The sequence below is a fragment of the Amblyraja radiata genome, chromosome 9, assembly GCF_010909765.2.
Source record: "Amblyraja radiata isolate CabotCenter1 chromosome 9, sAmbRad1.1.pri, whole genome shotgun sequence".
Taxonomy (NCBI): Eukaryota; Metazoa; Chordata; class Chondrichthyes; order Rajiformes; family Rajidae; genus Amblyraja; species Amblyraja radiata.
In genome coordinates, this window is record NC_045964.1 from 58,629,377 (window position 1) to 58,644,280 (window position 14,904).

Below are 14,904 nucleotides of genomic sequence, written 5' to 3' on the forward strand. Positions count from 1 at the left end.
AGGAAGTAGTGGCATTGGTGTGCTTTCTTGGCAAGAAAATTATAATGCACAAATGCTAAATGATAGCATTTCATTTACTCGGGTACATGTGACAATAAGGTACCATTGAATCATTGAAAAACAACCGGCTGGTGTTCTATCTGCATGACTTGTCAAGTTTCTTACGATTTAGATTTCTTATCCTAGCTAGGGTCTTGCCAAAATTCTTTATGATTATATAACGTCTTCCTTATTCCTGTAAATTAATTCCTCAGTTGCCTACCTGATTGTGCTTGGTATAAAACGACACCGTGTCAAATACATGGATATTTGTGTTTTATCTGGCATTGGACCATGGTATTCCTACCTTTTCCTAGTTCTGCCACTTTTCTGAGGAAAAGTGCACCACTTTCTTCCCCTTTTTCCTTTCTCTCTTGTACTGCCCATTTACCCCCTGTAAATCTGAAATTGTAAATATTCAATCGTTAGGATATATAAAGACTCATCTTTTTGAATATTCTTTTCATTATCTTTTTGAACCTCATAAACCAAATTATTGTAGTAGGTTAAGTTATTTTTGTCTTTTTAATGATGTACATAATTAAGAGCTAACTCTGGCATACTCTCACCCCATTTGAACGGAGTTAACACTGGAATATTAAAAGTTGGATGGAAACAGTCTTAAAGTAAGCACAACTTGCTAATTACTCAAGCTATGGGGTCTCCAAGTGGTGCAACAGGTAGAGTTGCTTCTTAACATCCACAACAATCTACTTTTTGTCCTGATACCCGGTGCTGTCTGTATGGAGCTTGCACAGTCTCCCTTTGGCTCAGTTTTCCTCCCCGTGCTCTGGTTTCATCGCACATCCCAAATGTGTGTGAGATGGCAGCATAATTGGCTATTATAAATTGCCTCCAGTGCATAAGTGAGTGATAGACTGGGGGTGGGGTGGGGGGAGTTGGGGTGAATAATTCAATAATTTACCTACTGGGGTGAATAATACGAGATTGGTAAAAATTGTGTGTTTTATAGTTGACACGGACTGTTTCCTTACTGTATAACTCTGTCTCTAACCTATAATTAATTTAAAAAATAATGGTTTGCTTGTTATCACATACCAAAGGGGAAGCTCATAATGAAAGTAAATATGGGTTTCATTACATCACAGTATCTTACTGAGTTATACAGGCTGGAATTTGAAACTTTCAACCATCTTCTGCGTGAAAGGAAAATCTTTCTCAAACCCCTACCTCTTATTTTAAACCTATACCCTTTGGTATGGGTGAACATTTCTCCCCATCTTCCTACCTAGACCATAGAACAGTACAGCACAGGAAAAGGCCCTTCGTCCCACAATATCCGTGCTGAACATAATGCCAAGATAAAGTAATCTGCCTGCACACGTTCTGGATCAAGTGGGAGTGGGTGTTTTTAGTTTAGTTAAAAGATAGAGTGTGGAAATAGACCTTTGGCCCACCGAGTCTGCGCTGAGCATCGATCCCTGCATACTAACGCTATCCAACACACACTAAGAACAATTTACAATTATACCAAGCCAATTAACCTACAAACCTGTACGTCTTTGGAGTGTGGGATGAAACTGGAGATTCCGAAGAAAACCCATGCAGGTAACAGGGAGAATGTACAATCTCCGTGCAGATTAACACCATAGTTGGTAAGGCAGCTGTAAGGCAGCAACTCTTCCACTGCGCCACCATGCCGCCCAAGGTGGTGAACATAGAATTGGTGGTCCAAAGGTCCTAAGATGGATCTTTCAGTCAATCAATGAAACCCAGCCTATCCAGTCTCTCTTTGTATCCCAGGCAAAATCCCAGTGAATATCTTCTACTCTGCTACACAATCCCCACTTTACTTCCTCAACACTACCAATCCATTCAGATCCCTCCTCCCCTCAACTTGGGCAACACAGTGGTACAACTAGTCGAGTTGCTGCCTCGTGGTTCTGGGGACCTGTGTCCAATACTGTGCTGTCTTTGTGTAGTTTGTACTTTCTCCCTTTGCTCCTTTTTCTCCCACTTCCCAAAGAAGTGCAGATTGGAAGGTTAATTGACGACTGTAAATTGCCCCTGGAGTGTAGGCAAATGCTTGAAACTCATGAGCTATTGGGGATATGGGAGAATAAAATGGGTTAGAGACAAATTCATGCAAAAATGGTGCATGATGGTTGGTGGGCTGAAGGGTCTGTTTTCATACTGCATGACTGTGATATGCCACTCTTCATAAGGAGCCTCCAATGGAGAAATCTCTTACATTGCTGTTCGGACAGGGATAAATCCACATCCACCAACTATGTGCCTTGCACGGTTACTTCACAATTTAGTGAAATTTCAGCTATCCATTCCCAGTTGGGTTTTTTTATTTAGGCCTGTGTATTATACTACACATTTGAAAAGCTACTTTTCCCTGGCCATCTAGACAATGATGGTGAATTTGAATTCCAGCTGTGATTGATGTTTCCATTTCACTTCAGAGAATGGAATTCCCAACCTTCATCTACCCCAAGGTATCTATGCAATCGCTGGGGCAAAAGCGACCTTTATCAGCCCTAAGGCCTTGCAACAATGCTTATTGCTTGGAATGCACCATTACACTTGTACTTTCCGACCAAACTGCCAGTGTGGATTGCTCAGGAGATATCACGTTTACAAGCCTGCCCTTGGCTGGGTGTGATTGATTGAATGCAGAACAATTTTAAATGAGTCATTGAAATCTGGGGGAGAGTTGATGAGAAAGTAAGGTGATTTAAAAAGTGGGATAGATTTAGGACTATTGTAAATGGGTAGTTGGTGATCAGCAGGAATCAGTCCGCTGAAAGTATTGTCGTGCTGTACCTCTCTGTGACTGCACAATTTTAAATTGGAAAATAGATACCTGTGGGGAGAGTGAGCTGACAAATTTTGTTGAGTGAAACTTGAATGCAGTTGGTTTCAACATCATCCACTTTGTAATACATAGAGTGGATTTTTTTAATGTCATAATGCAACTATTTCAACCTCGGGCAAGATCCTGTGTGATTGCTAATATATTTTTTGTGTCATACGTCAAGTTGACACCTGATCATCTTGTGTGAACTCATTAAATTGTTGACATTGTTTTTCAGTGGACACAGCATGGAAATACAGGTATTTTGTGGTTCAGCTATTGCTGAGTACACTCTAGCTTCTGTCAGAGGAGTCTGTATTGAAGTCCCCACTCTTGAGAACAAGAATTGGCCAACTCTCAAAGTAGTACCAGAAAATGGTACATTTTGTTGGAAGTGCTTTTTACATTTCAGGGACTTTCACATCTTTATTCCCATTTTCAAACATCATGTCCACTTGTTCATCACAAGGTCATAAGGTTATAAGTGTTTGGAGAGGCAATAGGCATTCGGCCCATCAAGTCTACTCTGCCATTCAATCATGACTGATCTATCTCTCCCTCCTAACCCCATTCTCCTACCTTCCCCCCATAACCATTGACACCCATACTAATCAAGAATCTATCTATCTATTGCTGCCTTAAAAATATCCATTGAATTGGCCTCCACAGCCTTCTGTGGCAACGAATTCCGTAGATTCACCAACCTCTGACTAAAGAAATTCCTCCTCATCTCCTTCTCAAAGGAACTTCCATTAATTCTGAGGCTATGACCTCTAGTCCTGGACTCTCCCTCTTTGAATGAGGTTGTAAACTGGGAATCTTGGGCGATAGATTCCATGGGCGCTATTTCAATGGAAGCAGGGAATACTCCCTTGTCTCTTTTGGGGTTACTATTTAGTCCCCCCAACAGCTTTAAAAAAAAAACCCAGATTATTTGGTAATTATTGAACTGCTATTTTGTTTGGGAGCTAGCAATGTGCATGGTTTGTGGTCAATAAGTAATAGTCAGCAATGATTACCTTTGTTTCCCCATTTAATTGTTGGGGCATTTTTGGATCCATCTTTGGTCCATTCTTCTTGCTTCATTTTGCATGACTTCATCCAGAAGCACAACCAGGCTACATATTTAAACTGTTAATTTTAATATGCTCCTGGAGTTACAATATTACCTTCTCAGTTCAACATTTGGGTGTTTAACGTTTAGCCACCTACAAGACATTTGACAAATGAAAATTTCCCCCTGGCTTGATATAGACAACATTGAATTTATAGCGTTAAATAGAACATAGAACAGTACAGCACACAGGCACTTCCCACGATGTCTGTGCGGAACAATGCCAAATTAAACTAATCCCTTCTGCCTGCCCATGATCCATATCCCTCCATTCCCTAAATATTCAAGTGCCTTTCTAAAAGCTTCCAAAATGCCACTATTATTTCTGCTTCCTCCACCATCCCTGACAGCATGTTCCGGGAACTTAACCACCCTCTTGATAAAATAAAAAAGTTGTCAGTCACATCTCCTTTAAATTTAAAACTATTCCCTGTAGTATTTGATATTCCCATCTGTGAAAAAGATTGTGACTGTCGACCCTATCTATGCTTCAGTATTTTATAAACTTCTATCAGGTCGTTGCCTCTGTTGCTCCAGAGGAAACAATCCAAGTTTGTCTGAAAAAGCCTCCCAACTCAAAATGTCTCATTCTCTCATCTAAGCCTCTTGCACTAAGGAAGACCCAGTCAGTGTTGGGGAAGTTAAAGTCACCTACAATGCTAAGCCTGTTGCTTTTACATCTTTCCATAATCTGTCTACATATCTACTCCTATCTCCTGTTGGCCATTGGCAGCCAAATTGAATACCTGGAGGAACCTTATGCTATCACTTGGAAAACTCCACCCAGTCAGCATCCAAGGGTAGAACTGAACTTGGGTCCCAGGAGCTGTGAAGCAGTAGCACGCACAATGTGTCTTTAGGCTGCTTGCCATAAAATATGGTTTTACAATTGTATACCAACAAATTTGTCTCTGGTACCATATGATCAGCACAGCCTAAAATTAATATCAAAACAATTTGTGGTGTCACATGGACTAGGCAGCATCACAAGCTCCCATTGCGTTGCTTGATTCCAAGCCTGCAGAGCTTCATAATGAATCTTGATCCAAAGCCTCCTAACTTTTCCATCAAATGCCTCATCAGCCTTGTCTCTCCATTTCACTAATCGCGCTCAACCTCAATATGTTTTGCAAATTCTGAAACTAATCTATTATGTGCTTCCTGGCATTTGTGCACCACCCCAGTTCCAGAGAACTGACTATCAAAATCACCTGGTTTCTTGCCCTATCCTTTTCTCTCTTTAAAAATAATTCCAGTTGCATTTTCTCTCATTTAATGCTGCAGCCTCTGGGATCCTAATTCAGTTCTGACCTTGGATGCTATCTGGGTGGAGTTTTCCCAATGACCGCTTAGGGCTCCCCAGGTGCTCCGGTTTTTTCCTACAACCAAAGATATGTTGATACGTAGGACAGCGCAGCACAGGACCAGGCCTTATGCCCACAACATTATGCCAATTTAAACTAATCTCTCCTGTCTATACATGATCCGCATCCTCCATTCCTTGAACAGCTATCTGTTTATCTAAAAGCCTCTTAAATGCCACTATCGTATCTGTCTCCAACACCACCCTCAGCAGCAGATTCCAGGCACTTCACCACTGTGTGTAAAATTAAATTTGTCCCACACATCTCCTTTAAACTGCCCCTCTCACCTTAAAGCCATGCCCTCTACTATTTGATATTTCCACCCTGGGGGAAAAGGTTCTGACTGACCTATCTGTAGCTCTCATGGTTTTATACACTTCTATCAGGTTTAGTTTTAGTTTAGTTTAGAGATACAGCGTGGAAACAGGCCCTTCGGCTGAGTTCGCACTGACCAGCGATCCCCGCACACTAACATTATCCTACACACACCAGGGACAACTTACACATACACCAAGCCAATTAACCTACATCCCTGTACGTCTTTGGAGTGTGGGAAGAAACTGAAGATCTCGGAGAAAAGCCACGCGGTCACGGGGAGAACGTACAAACTCTGTACAGATAGCACCTGTAGACGGGATCGAACCCGGGTCTCCGGCGCTGCAAGCGCTGTAAGGCAGCAACTCTACCACTGTGCCACCGTGGCCGCCCTTCCCTCAACTTCTGATGTTACCCAGAAAACAATCCAATTTTATCCAACCTTTTCTTACAGCTAATACTGTCAAATCCAGGCAGATTTCTTGAAAACATTTGCATCCTTAGTGGCTCTTCTAAATTATTTATTGTACTGCTAAATGGTTAAAGAATCCGTGCAGAGTTGATGGGCGTATATAATAGAATAGAATAGAATCTTTATTTGCCACACGACCAGGGTTGGTGGTATTTGGGTTCGGTACATGATGGTACACTGCTTTAGTCACATTAACACTAATAACAACACAGATCACAGTAATAAAGTGCATCCATACCACATCACAAATCACAAATCTCACCAACAATACATAGTGCAAAAGAACAGACAAAGACCATAGACAAGACACTGTATACATCAAAAGTCCTTAGTATTGTCTGTTATTGGAGGGAATTGAGTGTTCTTATTGCAGAGTGGAAGAAACTGTTTTTAAAGCGGGTGGATTTTGTAGCAAGTGACCTGAGGCGCCTCCCTGAAGGGAGAGACTGGAAAAGGTGGTTTGCTGGATGGGAGGGGTCCGAGATGATCTTTATTGCCCGTTTTGAGGTACGTTGGAGGTAAATGGAATGGATTGAGGGGAGAGGGGAGTTGATGATCCTGGAGGCCTTGGAGACAATGCGCTGTATTCTGTGTAGTGAGCTGTGTAATAAATTACAGGGCTTCAGAGAAATAAGAGGGCAAATAGGTCTGATGTGATTGCACCATGGAAGCTTCTTCCTGTGTTGTAATACTAGAAGAAAGCCGTCTTGATGGTTCCCTTGTCCTCAAGTTTGGGCATTGTGGCATGAGCTTGATCTGCTCTTTGATTTCGTTCTGTGATGGGTTCCTTCCTCTTTATTACGTTATAGTTCTGCTTGCTTTGAGTGCTGCAGCTGCAGTTCCTATCTCATGGGAAGCCCTGCCGCAAATGATTCAACCTTGCTATTATTGTTCCACCTCGTACTGAAACTTCCCCAGATGTTTTTCTGCTCCCAGTGCTGTGCTGACACTTGTCTAAACCCTTCTGTTTCTCCCTTTTCGTCACCCCTTCTTGCTGTTGGTTCCCCTGTGTGAGGAAATCTTCTGACATTTTATGACATGACATTCAATCTATGGCAGGTGCTGCCTTATTGTATTGTTTTGTTTTGGGGCCGATAGGCTTCTGACCACAAATGTATACATTTACCATGCAATAATATTTCAGTACTTAAAATCTTTCAAACTGTGAAATTGGAACCTGCCATCTGCCAGCCTTAAATTTGAGTTTTCTTTGCAAGCTGAAGTTCAGATTGCTAATGCAGTAAGGGCAGTTATGATTGCTATATTGAACAATACCGGTTTTAGCAGGTTAGAGTAGAATGCGTCTCCAACACTAAGGGATGTACACCTATTTTGTATAACATCAATTTCAGGCATGTAATACATTCTTATTTTTTTTGTTTTATATTTAAAAAATAATTTCTCTCGTGACTGAAACATCAGATTTCAATCCTCTTGTTTAGAGTGTCATCCTGAAAGACTTAAGACCTAACATTTTCATTTGTGCCACACACTTCAAATTTGTAATTTCTCAACTGCAGGCGTTAAAAAAAATTAAGATGAACATTTTGTTACAGGTAATACCAAATCAATGATATGCCAAAGTTTGGTTGATCTACCTTATCTCTTGTAATGATAGGCACACTTTTTCCTTTATCAAGAAGTCACGTACTCTGTTATAACAATAAATGAAGATGACATGTGACCTGCAGATGTGCAAGCAATCGGCTCAGAAATGTGTTGCCATGAGGAGAATCACATGGTTGAACTGTTGTCTTCATAATCCATTAATTTTCGTTGACCTTCAATATATGTCTGGACATGGAAGCTGACATTAGCGAAGGTTCCAATGTTTATATAGGCTTAATCTTAAGGAATCCATATAAATATTGATTGGGAAAAAGCTGAACTGCTGGTGTATGTAAATAGTCTCCCTGGTTACAAAGATTTTGGCACAACTCGTGTCCTTGTTTTACTGTTTCTATTTTAAACGTAACTTGGACAGGAGATTATTATGATAAATTGACCTAAAAAAATTAACCCATGCGTAAATTGGAAAGAATTTACACTTTACCATTTTAGAAACTGATAAATACAAACTTCACATGCAAAATCCTTGCATCTTGAGTTCTATATTAGCAAAAGCTTTGCAATTATTCTTATGACTACAAAACATATTTAATTTTTCTTCGCAAGTGCCTTGTGTAAAAAAAAAATAATAATAATTTAAGTGGGAAGAGGATATTTTGTGTGGAATAAAGCTATGATCAACAGAAATTGCTCATGTAGCACAATTCTTTCAATGTTAGTATAGTTTTGATTATTTCTTCCCTCCATTTAACATTCTCTCTGTATGAGGCAAATTGATAAACAGAGCAGAGTAACATGCACGCTGGCAGATTTAAAGTCATGCAGTGTGGAAACAGGCCCTTTGGCCCAACTTGTTCATGCCGACCAACATGCTCTATCTATGCCAGTCTCATCTGCCTGCGTTTGGCCCATATCCCTATAAATCTATCCTATCCATGTACCTGTCCAAATGATTTTTTAAACGTTGTAATAATACCTGCCTCAACTACCTCCTTTGGAAGCTCGTTCCATAATGATTGTGAGAGATGAACTTCTCAATCTTATCCATTTTGTAGATTGATGTAAGCAACGCCATAATTTAAAAAAAAACACAACGGTTTGTCGAGTGAGGCTATATGGGTGGAGCTGAGGAACAAGAAAGGGATGATCACCTTGTTGGGGGTGTACTGCAGGACCCCAAATAGTCAACGGGAATTAGAAGAGTAAATGTGCCAGGAGATTGCAGACAGCTGCAGGTCAAATAAGGTTGTTGTAGCAGGGGATTTCAACTTTCCCAATATAGACTGGGAAAATCATAGCGTGAAGGGTTTAGATGTGGTGCAATTCCTCAAAAGTGTTCAGGAGAGTTTTCTTAAGCAGTTTGTGGAGGCCTCCACACATGAGAGGGCAACGCTGGATCTAGTATTGGGAAATTGGGAAGGGCAAGTTAATGAAGTGTGTGTGGAGGAGCCTTTTGGGACAAGTGACCGCAGTTCGATTAGGTTTAAGATCGTTATGGTTCGGGACGGAGCGGGTCCATGTGTTAAAATGTTCAACTGGGGTAAGGCCAACTTTGAGGGTATGAGAGAAGGGCTCGCTCATGTTGACTGGAGCAGGTTATTTGAGGGGAAAGGAACATCGGCCAAGTGGGATGTTTTTAAAAGTGTACTGAAGAGAGCTCAGGATGTGTACGTCCTCGTTAGAGTGCAAGGCAAAGCAGGTAAACGTAAGGAAGCTTGGCTGACGAGGGAAGTGGCGGCGCTGTTGAACGGCTGCGGCTCGCCTGCAGTCTGTCTGTCTACTTTTTTTTGTTGTTTTTTTTTGTCATGTGTTAGTCAAATTTTAGTTATTAGGTTGTGTTATGTGTGTGGAGGGGGTTGAAACATGGTTTTCTGTCTCTCCCTTCGGGGGAATGCGACTCTTTCTGTCGTATCCCCCCCTTCTCTGTGCTGAGGCCTAATGGCGGAGCTGGCGGCCTCCAACTACGACCGACCTCGAGGCTCCGGAAGCAGAGCCAGCCAGGACTTACAACGCGAGGCTGGCCGAATTCGAGCTGCGGCGGCGTTCCGCTGGCAGCGGCACGACTCGGGGCTGAGACGGCGCTCCGGTGAGGGCGGCCCGACTCGGGGCTGAGACGGCGCTCCGGTGAGGGCGGCCCGGCGCGGGGCTGAGACGGCGCTCCGGTGAGGGCGGCCCGGCGCGGGGCTGAGATGGCGCTCCGGTGAGGGCGGCCCGGCGCGGGGCTGAGACGGCGCTCCGGTGAGGGCGGTCCGGCGCGGGGCTGAGATGGCGCTCCGGTGAGGGCGGCCCAGCGCGGGGCTGAGACGGCGCTCCGGTGAGGGCGGCCCAACTCGGGGCTGAGACGGTGCTCCGGTGGCTAAGGCGGTTCCGGCGGCGGCGACCTGAATCCGGGGCTCGGCCGCGGGCCAGTGGACGACATTGTCGGGAGCTCGCAGGTCACAGGCTGGTGCCTATTTTTCGGAGCTCCCGCGGCAACAGCTGCGTCCGCTGGACTGGAGGGCGGCAGCTTCGACCACCCTGTGCCGCGGAGCTTGAACCGGCCCGTTCGCGGAGCTCGGTTGAGCCGCGGGACTGACCATCGCCCGGTGGGGTAACATATCGCCTCAGCGCAGAGGGAGAATGAGGAGGGTAGAGACAGTAACTTTAAGACTTTTGCCTCCATCACAGCGAGGAGGTGCCTGGTGAACTCACTGTGGTGGATGTTAATTTGTGTTTATTGTGTGTTTTGTTTATTATTATATGTATGGCTGCAGGCAACGACATTTCGTTCAGACCGAAAGGTCTGAATGACAAATAAAGGATCTAATCTAATCTAATCTAAATTGAGACGTTAGTCAAAAACAGGAAAGATGCATGAGACAGGTATAGGCAGCTGGGATCACGTGCATCCCTGGAGGAGTTTCGGGAACTAAGGAGCAAACCAGAAACGTCACCTATTCCTTCGCTCCATAGATGCGGTCTCACCCTCTGAGTTTCTCCAGCATTTTTGTCTACCTTTAAACTCAAAAAGGAGATCAGAAGGGCAAAAGACAATCCCAAAACATTTTATAAATACATAAGGGGGAAAAGGGTAACTAGAGAGAGAGTGGGACCTCTCAGGAATAAAAGTGGTCACCTCTGTGTGGAGCCACAGGAGATGGGTAAGGTTCTCAATGAGTATTTCACCTCTGTATTTACCGAGGAGAAAGACAATAGGACGGAGGAAATTGGAGCAGTCACTGGAAGTGTCATGAGAGCAGTGAGGGTTACCGTCGAGGAAGTGCTGAAGGTACTGTTGCATTTGAAGGTAGACAAATCTCTGGGCCTGATCAGATATATCCGAGGACATTGCGAGAAACTAGAGAGCCCTGGTTGAAATTTATGAGTCCTTAAATACAGGAGAGGTGCCAGAGGATTGGAGGGTGGTAAATGTTGTGCCTCTTTTTAAGAAGGGCTGCAGGGAAAATGCTGGGAACTATAGGCCTGTGAGCTTAACCTGCAGCTGGTAAGTTACTGGAGAGTATTCTGAGGGATAGGATATACAGGCATTTGGATGGGCAAGGGCTGATTAGGGACAGTCAGCATGGTTTTGTACGTGGAAGGTCTTGTCTCACAAACTGATTGATTTTCTTGAAGACGTGAGCAAAAAGGTTGGTGATGGCAGAGCTATAGACGTGTGTACATGGACTTTAATAAGGCGTTCGACAAGGTGCCGCATGGTAGGTTGCTCTGGAAGGTTAGATCTCATGGGATCCAAGGAGAGATAGCTAAATGGATAGCAAATTGGCTCCAAGGACGGAAGTAGAGGGTGATGGTGGAAGGTTACTTCTCTGAATGGAGGCCTGTGACTAGTGGTGTGCCACAGGGTTCGGTGCTGGGCCCGTTACTGTTTGTCATCTACATCAATGATTTGGATGAGAACATACAGGGCAAGATTAGCAAGTTTGTTAACGATACAAAAGTTAGTGGTTTTGCAGATAGTGAAGATGGTTGTGAATGATTGCAGCAGGATCTGGATCGATTGGCCAGGTGGGCGGAGGAATGGTTGATGGAATTTAATTCAAGGAAGTGTGAGATGTTGCTTTTGGGGACGTCGAACAAGGGCAGGACCTACACAGTAAATGGTAGGCCTCTGGGTAGTATTGTAGAACAGAGGGATCTAGGAGTACAAGTGCATGGTTCCATGAAGGTCTAGTCGCAGGTAGATAAGGTGGTCAAAAAGGCTTTTGGCACTTTGGCCTTCATCAGTCAGAGTATTGAGTAAAGAAGTTGGGAGGTCATGTTGCAGTTGTATAAGACGTTGTTGAGCGCATTCAGTATATTGTGTTTAGTACTGGGCACCATGTTATAGGAAAGATATTGTCAAGCTTGAAAGGGTTCAGAAGAGATTTTACGAGGATGTTGCCAAGAATAGAGGGTCTCTATTCCTTGGTGCGCAGGAGGATGAGGGGAGATCTTACAGAGATACACAAAATCATGAGAGGCATATATTGGATGGATGCACAGAGTCTTTTACCCAGAGTAGGGGAATCGAGGACCAGAGGACATAGGTTCAAGGTGAAGGTGAAAAGATTTACTAGGAATTCGAGGGGTAACTTTTTCACACAGAGGGTAATGGGTGTATGAAACAAGCTGCCAGAGGAGGTAATTGAGGCTGGGACTATCCCATCGTTTAAGAAACTGTTGGACAGGTACATGGATAGGACAGGCTCTGAGGGTTATGGACAAGGGTAGCTGGGACATTGTTGGCCGGTGTGGGCGAGTTGGGCCAAAGGGCCAGTGGCCACACTGGAGTAACTCAACACAATTTTCTTTTTTACTGCACCTCGGTACAAGTGACAATATATAAACTATTACTACAAACTTAGGCAGTATCTCTTCTTAAGCCCTGTGCTTCTCTAGGGAGCATAGGCCATTGACAAATGTCCTCCACCTCATTTGGTTGTTGGCAGTTCTTTCGAGATCTCCCCAGTTGTGCCCACTCTCAGACATTTCTGTCTTGTCACCTCTTCTCTAGCTGTTCCTGGGGCGACCTATTTTCCTTCTTCCTTGGGAATTCCATTTCAGGGCTTGCTGGGTGATGTTTGTGGCAGGTTTCCTGAGGGTGTGTCCAATCCAACTCCATTCATGATGCTTCGCTTCCTCCTCTTCCTGTCCGGAGTAGATAATTGACTGCCCGCTGACCAATTTGACCTCCCCCATATCTGTGTCCATCTTGTTTCAGCCAAGCTCAGGACTAAGAGATTGTAGCGCACCATTTTGTTGGCAATTGTGGCAGTCTTGCCAGCCTGGTACATGGTTTGGATGTTCCATGTCCCCGCAAGGATGGATTTCTTTGGCGTCAGAAGGTGTTTCAGCTTCCCAGCGCCCTTGCGGGTTTGGCTGGGAAGCGTCATGTTCCCCATCTCTGGGGCACCTTCTTCAACCAAATGTGTAATTTGGTTTTCATTCGTCAAAGTTTCTGTAACTCACACTTTTTTCCAGGGTGAGGTAGTTAACCCCATGCCCAACCCCCAACTGCATCGTCTGCCTCTCCCGAGACCTGTTCGGTTTGGTTGAACCTGCCAGGGATATGAAACCCCATCCTGCATAGCTCTCAGGATCACTGGAGTACACAAGCCTCTCCTCCACGTCAAGGTTGCAGTCCAGGAGAGGGCAGTATCTCTGCAGGACATTTATAAGCAATGTTTTGTGTTAGGTTCCTTCTTTAAATTCTTCGGAAGAAGTCTGAAGAAGTATCCCAACCCGAAACGTCACCTACACATATCATCCAGAGATGTTGCCTGACCTGTTGAGGTACTTCCGCACTTTTTTTTTTAATGTTAACCGGCATCTGCAGTTGCTTGTCACCCTCATAAGTAACATTTGTGGGACATAGTTCCTGTGTTTAATCAGTTATATTTTTCAATAGTTCCACTATAAACTACCAATTTGAATAGTTGTCATTGTATTGCTTGGAATAGATGTGGGGTTTGCCTCAGCTTCACCATCACTCTGCTGCCAAACTGAATAGCTTTATCAAATAAAACGTTTGAGATGCCAAAATGCATTAGTTTGCAGTGCTTTCAAATAAGCTTGGAAACTCTTACGGACTGTATAAGACTTTCTGTCAGGCTAACTCGTTGTTACCTACAGATGTATTGGTACTTTGTTTTGGGGTTAAATAAGCAGTATAGCTTTATCATCATAAGTGTGGGATCAAAAGATACAATCGCAGCAGTTCATTTAATTTTTTTAAACTTATAGTCTGCATGGATCTTGATAGTGTCAATTGAAAATCTGAAAATCCTTGTAGAATAATAGGCGGTTGGGGGTAGAATGGTTTGCGTTTTGCTTTGATTCTCTGTAGGAGTTCAGAAGTACAAATGTGCATGAAATTCAAAACCAAAAACTGACCCTTCAGGTGTCCGTAATTCATCCCTGGCCATCTGTTATTGTACGAAATCTACAAAGCCCTTTTTCATTCCTTGTTTCCTTTGAGACAGATAGCTAGTGTTGTCCGGGTGAGTGCAATGCCCACATAAGAAGATGGCTGCACATTTAGTGATGAACAATGACTGAGATCTAGATCTCCCAAATTGTACAACTTCCATTTGATATCCAATCCTGAAACTATTTATCCCAAACTTTTCATTGCAAGTGACTTTTTGGGGGATAATCAAAAAATGTTAGGAACATTGAGCAGTATATACTGAAAGAAAAACGGCTAACATTTCAGGTCAAAGACCTAGGGTTAAACCTGCAAAAGAGAGTGCGGAGAAGGAGCTGCTGATGCTGGTTTACACTGAAGATGGACACAAAAGTAACACATCGGGACAGGTAGCATCACTGGAGATTAGGAATGGGTTTTAGGTCAAGACTTCTTCAGACTGGGAGCAAAGGTTAGTTGTGGTGAGGGTGTGGCGGGGATAGAATAAACAAGGGAAATATCTTTGATGGGGTGAAGCCAGAGAAGATGATGATTGATTGACATTAACTGCTGGAGTAACTCAGTGGAATAGGCAGCATCTCTGGAGAGAAGGAATGGGTGATGTTTCGGGTCGAGACCCTTCTTCAGACTGAAGAAGGGTCTCAACCCGAAACATCACCCATTCCTTCTCTCAAGACCTTTCTTCATTCTGAAGAAGGATCTCGACCTGAAACGTCACCCATTCCTTCTCTCCAGAGATGCTGCCTGTCCCGCTGAGTTACTCCAGCATTTTGTGTTTATCTTCGGTTTAAACCAACA

The 14,904-nt window shown here is 43.6% G+C and overlaps 1 protein-coding gene across 3 annotated transcripts in view; it reads left to right on the forward strand.

Annotated features, from left to right (window-relative positions):
- foxn3 (forkhead box N3) overlaps positions 1 to 14,904 on the forward strand; it is a 323,289-nt gene that overhangs the window by 4,615 nt on the left and 303,770 nt on the right. The gene's annotated exons all lie outside the window — the stretch shown is intronic.